General features: G+C 33.6%; 1 protein-coding gene across 1 annotated transcript in view; it reads left to right on the forward strand.

Moving 5' to 3' along the window:
- LOC131428487 (F-box/LRR-repeat protein 7) overlaps positions 1-13,739 on the forward strand; it is a 168,597-nt gene that overhangs the window by 31,947 nt on the left and 122,911 nt on the right. The gene's annotated exons all lie outside the window — the stretch shown is intronic.

A 13,739-nucleotide genomic window follows, 5' to 3' on the forward strand; every position in this document is an offset into this window, starting at 1 on the left:
TATGCAGTGCACCGAGTTTATCAAAGTGGATTGTAAGATTGAGATTCAAACAATCTTTTTTCACAATAATTTATTCTCAAATGAATGTTAAGCCTGACATCAATTATTCACCAACGTTTGATGAAAAATTGCTTACATTTTATGAATGTAGATTTTAATTCCCCAATAAAAAAGTTAGCAACACAGCTTCAATGCATTTGTATTAGATTGCGCTACACAAAATAAACAAAACTAAATATTTTCTGTTACAAAGGCAGTTTGCCAGAAAAATGAATAGTTTTACGACAACATTCCATATCCATTGCCTTTCGCGTGTTAAATTCAAGGTTCCTGTTTTGTCGGATTACTAATAGAAAGTACGTAAATCCTTATATCGCAATAATTTCTGCAAGAGGACATCCATATAGGAATGTGTTTGTTGCTAATCAAATGTGTCAGTGGAAGTAAGCTGAAACTGAAATAATTTTTCTGGAGCAGTTTTAAGGAAAACGGAAGAGTTTTAGACTAAGATTTTCGTTTTTCTTGAATTGCAATTTTAAGTAGTATGAACCGATTGGTTTATTATTCAACCATATGGAAAATTTATTGAGTAAAATCAGGAAAAGATGCGCCGGAATTTGTTTTTAAGCACAAATTGTTGGCATTACTCATACGCTTGCAAAGAGTCTTGCTCCTTAAACTTTTGAACATTTTCAAAATTAGAGATATCCAAATATTATTTAAAGTGGATTCTACTCATTTAATACTAAACTTTGATTAATTGAAATTTAAAATAATAATAAATTTTTCAGACTATTTGTAGTATGTTTAGCTATAAACAATTTCAAATAAAACATCATGTATATGTCTTCGTAGGTATGCTATGGAAAGTTATTGTTTCAGATGCGTTAGATATAGCATTCGATGAACTCAGAAAACATCGCTAACGCCCTACAGCAATAAAATCAATACATAAGCGGATTTGTTTAAATTACTGTTCACACAATCCATTATTGAAAATATATTGATACATACAAATCAGCATGCACTAGGCGACGATTCATGGACTCCTTTGTGCAGTGCAGAGTTGTTGGGATTTTTATAGGAGATAATTTCAATTGGCTTACAAAAAGCTCGAAAACGTTCTATAAGAAGCCTGTGGTCAGGAGATTATTTTCTCCACATTCCATTTTTAGCACAGTAATGTCTCGTAAACGGTTTTTACATATCATGAAACATATCCGCTTTGACGATTGTCTGTCCAGGCTTCAGCGAATTGAAAAAAGTGGGAATAAAGTAATCGCTGTCCGAGAACTTCATGAAGAATTCAGAAGGAACAGCATGAAAGCTTATATTCCATCTGCATCAGTGACCATCGACGAAAGGCTTATACCGTTTAGAGGAAGGTGTGGATTCAAGGTGTACATGCCAACTAAACCTAATAAATACGGCATAAACCTTTGGCTTACTGCCGATGCATGTAATTCGTATGCATATAATTAACAAATATACTTCGAAGGTATATTATATACAATGGAAAACAATATAATATAATCACAATTATCTGTTTCTATGTAAGATAAATAATAGAAAACTAAACTTTTCAGGATCCCATTTGCTTTCGAGAAATCAGATTTCTAAGAAATCCGAAAAATTGAAACCACCGAAGAAAAGAGTTAGAGAGAACCGCTAGTCGTTCAGAGTCACTCTGGATATGGCTGAAGGTTTAGAGCATGGGACAGAAATTGTAACTGATAACGTTTTCACGTCCGCCGAGTTAGCTGATAAGCTTCTATTGAATGGCATTTTTGTAACTGGTACTATGCGAAAAAATCATATGGAGATTCCAAAGGAGTTTCTGCCGGCCAAAGATAGACGGTGCTAAAACACTTACATCATATGTGTGTGGTAAAAATAAAGCGGTTATATTTTTGTCAACGAACCCTAATGTTAGAGAAAATTTAGTTGCCCAGGAAATTAAATCATCAAAACTCAAAGTAAATCTACATTATAACACGAAAAAAGCTGGTGTGGATATTTTGGACCAGATAACGAAGGAGTATTCATGTGTAAAACCGACCAAACGATGGCCGCTAGCTCTATTCTACAATATATTAAAAATGGTGTTGCAGAACTCGTTTGTTTTATACACGTTGAAATACCCAGAATGGGAAGAGCACAACCCATGTCGTCGTTAACACTACTTATAACATTTAGTGTTCTTTCTAGCAAAGGATCATGTATACAATCGTTTGAACGTATCGTTGTCAGGTGGAGTCACTATGAACATACGCGAAGATATTATCAACTTTTTAAAGGAAGTACGCCAGCTAGAAAAAGATAAAGACAACGGTAATTGTTGTACCGCATGTTCGACAACAAAAGGTCTTAGTACTTGCTCGAAATGTCTAAAAATTATCTGCGAGAAACATTTCGTAAAATTGAAACAATACATTTGTGTAGTTTGTTCCGGAGAACCAATTCAACAGCGAAATTTCAAAGCAACCACAATTTGTTTCTATTGTACCAAAAAAAAGTGAAAAGTACTATCAAATGCCACATGTGTAATGTAAGTGTCTGCAATAATCACCGCACACAAGAAATCTTTTTTACAAGTAATAAATGTTCGTAAAGTGGAAATTAGTTATTATTTTTACGTTTCGTCTTTGACTCATCAGTGCAGACCAGTTCAAGTAGAACTGCTTAGTGCTAAACTCGACAGTTCAATTTGAACCGCTAAGCAGACGCAAAGTTTCTGCTATTTACAGAACACTTTTTGTTTTGCAACGGAGTGCAATGTCTTTACTGACGTGCCGAACGAAAACGTGTTTTCGACTATTTCTGGCCGATGCAGGTTTGGTCATTTAGGGGTTAGTCAAATTTTGTGCTAGAGCACATAACCGTTTTTATTATTTTTACGTTTCGTCTTTGACTCATCAGTGCCGAGCAGTTCAAATTCAACTAGTAACCTACAGAGTAAAGCACTTCTCAGATCGATAAGACCATTTCTGAGAAAACGAAGTGAGTTCCACTATTGCAGGTACTTCCGGAACCGGAGTCCGGGAGTCGGTACAATCGAAGTCGGTTCGAGAAAAGTGACCGGGACCCATTTCCGAGTCTATAGTCCCGATATCCGATCGTTAATCAAAAACCGGGAATCAGAAAAGCCGACATCAATTTGTTTGGCCGTCTGCTGACAATGACAATCGATTGGACTAGTTTTGAGGCAAGTTTAGAAATTAGTTTACGTGTTTTACTTAGCGCTTTTAGTAACGGTATAAATATTTTAATAATCTTCACCCTGTAATTCCGCAACTGGTTGTCCGGAATTGGTTTCGGCTGAAATTCAGGAATTCAATATGGGACCACGAGACTTTTCATTTGAACTTATATTCATTTGTGAAAATTTGTCATCCATAGCTGAGGAAAGTGAGTGAGATCCATTTGGGAATAAATGAACACTTTTTCCGGTGCTTTCGGAATCGGAAACCGGGAATCAGGATAGCCAGAACCGGTTTATTTTATTTGTCCACTAGTGCCATTCCAATGGTGAACAAATTTTGAAAATCGGTTGACTATCAACAAAGTTATGACTCGATAAAGTTGGAGCTCTCAATATTCAGTCGCGACGTTGATGCCAAAGGAAACAAAATTAGATAGCCTGAAAAAAAACCCGGAACTGGAAAAATCACATTTGCATTTATTTTTCCTAACCGATCGTCAATAATGATATACTTAAAATAATCTACGAACTCTAAAAAATACGAGGGTGTAAAATTTATTGAGATCCGTTGAAAAACAGCTGAGCTATGACAGCTCAAAGTTACCGTTCCAACTTTTTTTCGGGCTTGGTAGGGTAACATAGGTATTTTGGCCCACTTTAGGATTGATTTTATTTTGGCCCACTTTGTAAAAATATCTACAAAATGTTGTAATATCTTTGAAAAACTCTTCCGCATTAGGTAATTTAATGTGATTAGCTTCAAATTGATGAAACATGGGTTACTTAACATCGACTAAATCCATAAAGTTTGTTAGGTGGGCCAAAATATATGAAGTGGCCACCCTACCCTATTTGGAGTGTTAAGATATTCAAAACATGAAAACTGTACCCTATTTGGAGTGTTACCCTATTTGGAGTGTTAAGATATTCAAAACATGAAAACTGTAATAAGTATTGGTACCGGTGGGAAATCATAAAGTTGGTTTGCAAAACCATAATTATTTAATTATTTTTCGCAAAATATATCTTTAATATTGTACTTTGCAACTTGAATACAATCTGCCTTGGTATTGCTTATGGAAGACCGCACCTAATTTATAAACAATATGTATTTTGATCAACGAGCGATTTTTCTTCGATTTTGTTTTCAAAATATCTCGAAAACAGCTACTCGCATCGTCTTGATGTCATAGAATAAATTGAATAAATTTCATGAGAATTATAAAAATAATAAATTTGGCGATGGAGAAGCCAGATTAATTTAGAAAATGAGCATATTCTCATGAAATATCCATTTCTCGATTTAGTTTCTCATGTATCTCGAAAATGGCTGCATTTAGGAAGTAGCTTCCTATGAGCTTTTTCATTGAACGTTGCTTGAAGAATCATATTTCATTGCTCAGATACATTTATTCCTATAAAACCAACGTTTTTCGAAAATTTTTAAAAAGTTTTCCCTTGGGAATGATCCACATAACGAGCGGTGTTCAATGTTAAAACTTATGTAAACGGTCTCCATCGCCGCACACTTGTACCGTGGCTACACTCTTCTCAACGTGGGAATAGTGAAGAGACTATTTTAGGGTTACCAAAGCAGGCTTTTTGCAAAGAGTAACTGAACCAGCATTGTTTGAATGGTTATGCATATTGCGCTAAAGATTTAAAACGAGTTTGTCCTAACACACAATATATTCCTGCAAAAAAGGTCATGTGTACTGAAGCATGATTAAAAATCGATATATATATATATATATATATATATATATATATATATATATATATATATATATATATATATATATATATATATATATATATATATATATATATATATATAGATATATATATATATGTATATATATATATATATATATATATATATATATATATATATATATATATATATATATATATATATATATATATATATATATATATATATATATATATATATATATATATATATATATATATATATATATATATATATATATATATATATATATATATATATATATATATATATATATATATATATATATATATATTTGAATATGCAGCTGTGGTTTGGTCACCTTACTATCAAAACGACATTCAACGCATAGAAAATATTCAACATAAATTTATTCGTTTTGCGCTTCGCCAACTACCATGGAGAGACCCCCTAAATCTTCCGAGTTACCAAGATCGCTGCAAGCTCATAGATCTCGATCTATTGTCCGTTCGCAGAAATGTGTTCAAGGCAGTTTTCATTGCTGATCTTCTCCAGTCACGAATTGATTGCTCGAAGCTGTTACGTTTGCTAGATTTTGATATTCGTCGTCGTTGTCTTCGAACTCATCCTTTCCTACGCATTCCTGCCGCCATAACCAACTATGGCCACAACGAGTCATTTGTCAGTATGTGCCGAGTGTTCAATAGCTGTTCAAGTCAGTTCGACTTTCATCTAACTCGTGATACTATTAGGAAATTGTTTAGCCGAACACTATCTCTTTAGAAGTTTATGGTTTGTTCTAAGTACTTAGCTATGTAGTTATAATAGTTAATGATATGCAATATGTTATAATAGTTATTAATATGAAATGTATCATTTGGATATTCTGTAATCTGTTGGTAGAAAGGATGAGGAGGTTTTATGCCTACTGGAGACATAGTGTTACATTGATAATAACTTATCTCCAGTGGGCTTTTCCCTGCTCCAGAAATAAAAATAAATAAATAAATAAATAAATATATCTATATATATATATATATATATATATATATATATATATATATATATATATATATATATATATATATATATATATATATATATATATATATATATATATATATATATATATATATATATATATCTATATATATATATACATATATATATATATATATATATATATATATATATATATATATATATATATATATATATATATATATATATATATATATATATATATATATATATATATATGTTTCAATAGGCTTTTACTGGGATAAACAATTTTAAACAATTTAACTAAGAAATCTTCATTCTTCTTAGTACTCGTAGTAGTGAAAGTGTTTTTGTAATAGTAAGTTATATTGCTAAACGACGTGGAAGAAGGCTTGTTCAACCACCTTGTTTTGACACAATTTTGTTGCGGATTAATTGACTTTTAATCAAGGAATTGTTTTAAAATCGAATACAATATCTTCGTTTTAGCTCCAAGAAACAATACTGCAAGAATTGTTCGACAACTGTGCGATACTGCTGTTATAACCAATCTAAAACTTGAAACGAATAAACTTATTTTCATCTTACCCTCAGAGTCAATCTATTCAACAGAGACAGCAGATCTCACTTCAACTAAGTTTGAGTTTGAGTTCTGAAATAATCAACCATTGTTGTTAAATTATGTGTAATTTTGTTTTTAGCTACTATTATTTTGTTATTCGAAATTTCACGTGCACAGGCGTTACTTTTTAGTGGTAGAATGTTGTAATCAAAACTACTTGCTTGCATGTTCAAATTTTCGCAATACACTTAGTACTGCTACTAAGTACAAATTCAATCCACTTTTATTAGTAAAGTTCTGAGCATTCAGCTACTTTATTTTAGCAAAACTCCAATAAACACTGATTTATACCTTAAAAGTGGATTAGTTCTATAGATTATTCACTTCCCCTAGTACAGTTGATGCATCCGATCCATTTTTGTTATATGCCATGCCATATTTGATGGAGTAGTGCAACTGATTCCTTATATTTATTCCTGTCTTTACAAAATTCCATTCTCCATATAAACTATACCGGGTTGTAAAATGAAATGTTGTTCCGTCTTGCAATAAAATGGAAAACCGTGGCGCGCACATGTCTCTGTTACAGCTCAGTTCGAAACCTATAATTTTCATTTCATCCACTCAGCAAACCAATCGATCCGACATCGCTGAAACAACAGTTTATGATTGGTTTAAATTGAATTTCTTAAGGTAGCTGGTCGAATAATTGTAGTATCGAGTGAGAGCTCATTAAAATGTTGCGCTAGTTTAAAGATTCTGTGTGTATCTATCTATTCGTATTTAATATAATGACTGCAACTGAATACAAAAAACTCTTATTCGGATTTTCGATATTGGCGACCTTACCCTAGCCTACTTTGCATATGCTATGTCAATTGTTTTGTAGGCCGAACACGCATGGTTCCATGGCAGAAATAGTTTAGTGTGAAAATTGCTTGCTATGAACAGATGTTCTTCGGTATGCACTTAGTTTATTAAAGTCTTTCTGTGCGCACAAGCACACACACGCGCGCGATATTTCATCAGGGTTGTACTGAAAAATAATAACACAAAAGTAAAAAATAGATGAGAATATTTTCTTTGATTGAACAAAGAAACAAATTTATTTTTCAACAGACTTCGCAGCCGATTTATAGCGTACAGAATCATTGCATGGCTAATACTACCAGTTACATTTTCTTGTATTTGGTACTACGATCCTACTGACACTAAGAATCCTACCACCAGGTCGGGTCTCAAACATACGATAACTGGCTTGTAAGACTAGCGCTCTTTGCATTGAACCGTCAACCCGGGCTATTGAAAAACTAGCTATAATTTATTGTATTCTCTCTTAATAGAGTCGAAATGCAATGGTTTGGATCAAACATATAAAGTATTAGTACAAAGAGATTAATCTAAGTTAATTTTACTACTGGTAAGTGTAAAAAAAACACGGACTGTTGCACTTACATCATTCGAACTTTTACTTCAACTAACAGTTAAATTAAAAGCCTGCTACAGTTATTTTCTTGCTGGGATGAAGGATTGTCTTAATTTAATTTCAATACCTTTATTATTTAAATACAACAGACGGTGTCTAATTTTAGCCCAAAAACAGAATGTAAACTAGCATGAAAGCATGTTTAGTTGACGAGTGAAATGAATGGAACGTAATTGAATAGTTGCTCTGCACCGCAAAATATCTTGTTATATTACAGATTTACGTTGAACTCAATGCGATCGGAGTTGAAGCTTATTCCTTATTCAAACTTAATTAAAACACAACATTTCTCGACTGATTAGGAATAATCTCAGAAAAAGATTCGTTGATGTTGATAAGGGGCTGTCCATAAAAGACGTCACACTTTTTTTTGACGATTTTTTACTCCCCCTCCCCCCTTCGTCACAAATTGTCACAGAAGCAAAGACCCCCCACCCCCCCTATGTCACATGTCACGAATTCAAAATAAACAAAATTCATCTCAATACATTCTCAATATGTATGACAAACCATACAAATATGAGGGAAAAATTGATTTATTACATGCTGTCATTAGATTAAAAAATATCCCTAAAACTACAAAATCATCGGAATTCTATTATTAATATCAATTATATAAATTAACAAAAGTATTTGGTTGGAATTGATGAAACATTTAAATCATATGTTTTATTCCTCCTAAGGGTACACAGATATATTATTGTTTTAGGTAAAGAATAATATTTCCTTAGTGTAGCATACAGGGCTGAGAAAATAAAGACCAAAACCTCATCAAAACGAGATCACTGACGGAGAATCTTTTCATTATCAGTTGATCTGTGAAATTTAAATCACATCGATCAATATCGGTACTGATCTTCCGTCACACAATGGGTAGTGATTTTGAGCTAAAATGATTCTTGATTTATGTAAGTTCAATCATTGGATGATTCGATAAGCTTTGATGTTGGTGGAGGAAAATCACATATGATCAAGATAAGACATGACATGATCTACGTCTGAAATCGTTGATCTCCCGCCCTTTTTCAAATGAATAAACTGCATCAGAATCAGATAAGAGAAATTCTTATTATATACTATTACCAATGCTAGAAAATCAAATTACTGAAAAAATTGTCAGTGCATAACTTAAGCTAAACCGTTTGAAACCGTGCACTTTTGCTGATCACAACAGAAATGATTTCCTGCATCATTTATTTCCGAATTTATAAGAAAAGCTTTTACATCAACAAATACACGTTTTCCTATAGAAAACGATCCGTTTTTTTCAGGAAATAGGGCAAAGCAGTAATATAATTAGGTATTTCAAAAATGCGCTCATTGAAAATATTGGACGTCACATTCCAAAAACCTCCCCCCCACCCCCCTGTCACAAAAGGTCACGTTTTATGAAACACCCCCCTCCCCCTTGCGGCGTGACGTCTTTGATGGACAGCCCCTAAGTTAAGAAAAAGTAGAAATTGCTATTGACAGCCATAACAAGTCTTTTCACTTCATGGCTAATGTCATTATCACACCTAACTTGTATGCCGCCACGTATATAAACTTCTCTGAAATTCAACGCCATACTCATTTCATTTTCATTATGGATTATGTCGTTCTTCACCAGCCATTTCACTTTGCCAAAGGAAAATTTCTAGTAAATCCTGTTATTATAATAACTTCTCTTCTGCCCAATTACGTAATTCGTGAAAGATCAGCATATGTGCTGCCTCGACAATGTTAATTTTTCTAAGGTAGTTGGGGTAATCTTAAGGAAGCTGAATAAAACAAATAAATTTCTTTGTGAATTGGCTTTCTCATCGTCCCAGTAAGCCTCCATTTTTCGATAAGATTAATTACATCCTCGTTAGGCAACATGGTTCAACAATAGGCTAAAATAAGGCCAAGCTCATGTATACAGTCCTACTGAACTGAGTTCATTCGTGTCGTCACGATAACAAACCTATTGTTGACAGCTTTAGTCAACGGTTATCTTCAGCCCCCTGCTATGACGTCATGTAACTGTGGTCAGCATCCTTCGGCAAAGACCAAAACAATGAAGAAGAGAGGCTAACAAAAATTTGGTTATTACTAACTTTTTTGTTTCTTCAGTACCCTTTACCACACTTCCCCACAAATTATCGTTCAGAATATCATCACTACGATAAAGAAAATTAAGACTTTACTCGATTTGAAATGCTCGATTGTTTGTTTACCATACTCTGAGCGCTCTGATTGCCCACCAAATGCCCCAGATGTTGGCTACGATAGCACTTGCTGGAGCGCCTTATCCTTGCCACCTTGCTGGTAATATGACTTGGCAATTCAAGTACGACACGAATGAACTATGATTGAAACAAGTTCATCATTGCTATTAGGTTTTGCAAGATGACATCACTAATGAACTCATGATGAATAAAGTACATTTTTTGACACTTACCGGTAGTTTGTATAAATATCTACTTACATGTATTCAAATTAGAATGAACACATAATCAAACCACTGATAGCTCTCAAACGGTGTACATCCAGCTCGTTTAGTGTACAATCTGACATCACAAATGAACTTGTGATGAATAAAAATAATGTTTGACATATACCAGTGGTTTGTTCAAATTTCCAATAACACGTATTCAAGTTAGAATGAACACGTAAACAAACCACCGTCAGCTGTCAAATGATGTTCATCCACTGAATTTTGTGAGATTATGTCATGTTCGTGCAAAACCTAATTAGATTTTGAGTAAAAATTTCTGAAGTGATTCTGAAACTATGTCATGTTCGTGTGAAAGCTAATTAGGACGTTTTTGTGACGTCAAAAATGAACAAGCATTAATCCTGGCAGTTTAGCAGTACTGCCTCCATGGGCTTTGCCTTATGTCCGTCTTGTGTTAAACTAAGTTACCTTGCGTGCATGTAAACAGTACTGCGCCGAATGCTTTGAGTGTGAATTCGTTCATGGGTAAATAATCAATATAATCTTGACGTATCATCTGAATTGTACTTAAATGAGTAAGGGGAGATCGGGGCTAAACCGGACACTTTTTGAAAATTGAAATAACATTACAATCAGGTTTTTACTCAAGTTATCTATTCCGTTGTCTAGTTTCATCCTTGAGTTACAACTCCTAATTTGTGATTTGGAAAAATATACATTAGTTTTCGTGCAGAGATGAAGTGACCAACTCTGAATCCAATATTTCAGGAACCGCAGGTCTACACCGGACTCCCTTTGGGGTTAAACCAGATTATAAAACTTTACACAAAAATAAATAACGCCAAATTTCAAGACACCTTATAATGAGCGCGAAGAAACTGAAACCATGCTCGAATGGATTTTCTGTTGGTTTCAACGTTTCCTGAAACATAATCCTCCTCGCCGAAAATATAGGTACTGTTTCGAAACTTGACGCCTTGCTGTACCAAAACAATTATGCTGGAACTCACTTTGGAGTCTTTATTGAAGACCATTTCATTGTTTCGCTCCATTAATGAACGTTTTGCTTAAATTTTCAGTGAATCTAATTTTTATAAATTATATAATTAGAATAGAAATATAGATATTAATCTTTAGATACCTTATGATAAAAAAAGAACCGTTTTAAAATTCCCGCGCTTGTCCAATCGGTAAACTTTTATTCTCTCAACGTTGGCAACACTTATATACACATTCTGTCAAATTTTGACGCATATCGTAAGATTAATTTTTGTTTGGCGTCTATACAAAGAAGTTGAAAAATTTTCGTGTGGCGATTTTTATAATGGATGAAAATTTAGAACAACGTGCGTGCATCAAATTTTGTATTGCAAATGGATTTAAGTGTTCCAAAACGTTGACAATGTTAGAAAAAGCCTTTGGTGAATCGTGTCTAGGAAAAACACAGGCATACGAGTGGTATAAACGCTTCAAAGGTGGTCGTGTGCCATCGAACGGAATAAGTGGAAGTCAGAAGGGGCGACATCTGGGGAATACGGCGGGTGGGTAAGACATCCCATTTCAGCGTTTCCAGGTACTTTTTGACCACTTTTGCGATGTGAGGCCGAGCATTGTCGTGTTGGAGGATGACATATCGCTCTTGATATTGTGGCCGCTTTTCTTTTAGCGCGCGACTAAGGCGCATCAGTTGCGTTCGGTAGCGATCTCCAGGTTTCACCTGGTTTTAAGAGCTCTTCATCAAGCAATGCTTCTAGTTGTTCATCTTTGAAGGTTTCTTCTCTCCCACCACCATGTTTGTCTTCGACATCGAAATCACCATTTTCAAAACGTTGAAACCACTCTCGACACGTTCTTTTACTTAGAGCAGCAGCACCGTAAGTTTCTGAGAGCATTCGATGCGCTTCAGTTGCATTTTTTTGCGAATTGTAACAGAAAAGTAAAACTTCCCGCAAATGGCGAGAATTGGGCATATAAACAGACATTTTCGAGCGTGAATAATACGAAAACAAAAACAACTGTCACTGAAACGGCGATGACAATTCGTTAGTCACTGTACACACTCACTTTAAAGGCATTATCATCTATGTATTTTAACCAGCTTCAGCCGGTACAGCCACCTATCGGAAAACGGCGGAAGCAAAGTTGTACACCTGATAATTTCAAGTCAAAAATTATGTGTCCGGTTCAGTCCCACTTTTTAGTCCAGTTTCACTCCGCCCAAACAATTAATTTTTGAGACAGAATAATAATAATTTTCCACGTAATCGAAAGTACTCATTATTTACTGGATTCAGCGAAAAATGAATTTTTTAAAGCGCTAGCCAGACCGTCGTTACGATGTACAAAAATCAAATATATCCAAAAAATCAGAAAAATAAAACAAAAATCAGTCATTTTATCGACGTTTTGTTTATTAACATAAATTTTGAGGCACTCTGCTTAAGCTCTAAGATGCCGAGGACTTTTTAAATTCTAATTAACGTATTACTTAAAACTATGTCGCAGTTATCGACTCTGACAGATCCAACCTTGAACTGACGATCGGCACGTTTTAGATGAACACGATTGATGCCAAACTGAATTGATCAGCGTTATGCGGCTAAGTCGAACTCCATTTGTCCGTAATGGATATTGCCCAGTTAACGCTAAATCAGTACAGTTTCGGTGAATTTTCCAAATAGTGTATAAACCACTATATGTACTTTTTCGATTGAATATTACTGCTGACGTGACAGTATTTGAATTTTCTTGAAAATACATCGCTAGTATTACGTTCATCAGCAGCTTACTAGAAGAGCTTTTCCAGTGAGCCATTCTGCAGGTGGAGTAAAAACTGTTGAATGTCCTGATAACATTTTGCTGATTAACTCGGCGATTAAAGTCTATCGTTGATATAACATAACATAACATATATATATATATATATATATATATATATATATATATATATATATATATATATATATATATATATATATATATATATATATATATATATATATATATATATATATATATATATATATATATATATATATATATATATATATATATATATATATATAACACAAATAAAAATATTTTGTGATTTTACATTCATTTTCATGCACATATTTGGAGCAGGCAATTGAATGGAAATTTACATTACAAAACGAAGCGGTTTGTAAATATACAGTCTTGTTAAATGAAAAACTAAATGAATTTTAATGTAATTTTACATCAATCATGGTTTTAAATCAAATTTTCGTTTCAACTGATGTCTATTTCATAGTACTATCGGTTTACATGTCGTGTAAGTTTCATCTTTTCTTTCTGTGTATTATCAGTGAGTTTAGTATTAATCTACATATGTAA

This window comes from Malaya genurostris, chromosome 2 (genome assembly GCF_030247185.1).
Source record: "Malaya genurostris strain Urasoe2022 chromosome 2, Malgen_1.1, whole genome shotgun sequence".
In the NCBI taxonomy this organism is placed as follows: domain Eukaryota; kingdom Metazoa; phylum Arthropoda; class Insecta; order Diptera; family Culicidae; genus Malaya; species Malaya genurostris.